This window comes from Hipposideros armiger, unplaced genomic scaffold (genome assembly GCF_001890085.2).
Source record: "Hipposideros armiger isolate ML-2016 unplaced genomic scaffold, ASM189008v1 scaffold_1377, whole genome shotgun sequence".
NCBI lineage: Eukaryota > Metazoa > Chordata > Mammalia > Chiroptera > Hipposideridae > Hipposideros > Hipposideros armiger.
Window position 1 is genome coordinate 171428 of NW_017732727.1, and position 1671 is coordinate 173098.

Genomic DNA, 1671 nt, shown 5'->3' on the forward strand with positions numbered 1-1671 from the left:
TGAGACAGTACATCATGTGGGTATTTTGGGGAAGAATATTCCAGTAGGGAGAACAGCGAGTGTGAAGTCTGACGTTCAAGCATGCTCGATGAGTTTAAGAAGATATTTGGAGGCTACTGTGGGTGTAGTAGAGTGAATAAAGGAGAGAAGAGTAGAAGACGAAGTTGAGATTAGGAATGAGAGTCAGGTAGTAGATATAATGACTGAAATTTCCCTGGGTAAGACAAGGCTACTGGAACATGTTGAACAGAAGTGACATGCTCTGTCTTATGTATTGAAATAATCACTCTAATTACTGTGGGAAAAATAGACTGTAATGCAAAAGTGGATGAAGGAAGATCTATCAGGAGACTATTACATTTCAGGTCCAAGATGATGATGGCTTGGATCATGGTGGTAGCACTAGAGGTGGCAGAAAGCAGATATCCATATCTGGAATATCTGGAAGGAAGAGACATCAGCAGTTGCTGATAAATTGGATATGGAATGGGAGATAGAGGTGTCATGGCTAACTCCAAGTCTTCTATCACAGCAACTTGAAAGCCAGAGTTTGTGAGTTATGGGAGACTGTGGTTGAGCACATTTTTTCCTTGATGTGAATATTAGGATATGGTTTCTGACATGATGAGTCTAACATGATTAACAGACATTCAAATGGAGATACTGATACAGTTGGATATGAGTCTGGAGTATAAACATTAATTTGGGACTTGTCAGCATTTGGATGGTATCTAAAGCTATGAAGCCAGATAAGATGACCAAAAATGGAAATACAACAAGAAAAACAAATAAACAAAACATGTCTGAGAACAAAATCCAGGGACATTCCAGCATACAAAAATCAGGGAGATGACGACTAACAATAATTGAGACTAACAATGTTATTGTTAATCATTCTGAGGATTTTGACATCATCCTTATTACATAGTCAGTAATGTAGTCACTTAATAAGCTCCTTGTAGGTCTGAATGATTACTGCTACTTCCTTGCTGGATCTGATACCAGCTATAGGGACCACCTTTACTGAGGATTCCAATACGTCATTGAAATATGTGCTTTCAAATTTTGAGAATTAATGTCTACACCCAGGTTGGAAAAAATAGTCAACATGCTAGATTAAACCATTATATGAAATATATGCCATAAATTAAAACATTTGTAGGTTAATGACACAAATTCTAACTCATTTGCAATCTGTAGTCACTTTTCAATTTCTGCTAGGACAGAACGTTGATGGAGGGTAGAGAGATATTCTGGAATATGCTTAGTGGAGGAAGAATATCAGGTAGAAATGCAATTTGTGAGGTTTGAAGATTTTGTTTTGGGCTTCTCCTCCATAATTTGGTTGAAAATTTCTAGAGGACAGAGTTGTGTCTTTGATTTTATATTTGCTTCTTTATGTCCCCCAGTAAAAATTATATAAACATATAAAAATTACATATATCATTTTATATAATATATAACATATATAATTATATATATAGTTTACATTATAAGCAGCAATATAGCATTAAAGTTAAGAGTGTGAAGGACCCTGGAGTCAATTTGTATGGATGTGAAGTAATGGCTGTCACTTACTAGCTGTTTAAGCAAACTACTTAACATTTTGTGCTTCAGTTTTCTCACTGATATTAGAAGTAACTACCTTGTAATGTTGTGTGGATATAAAAT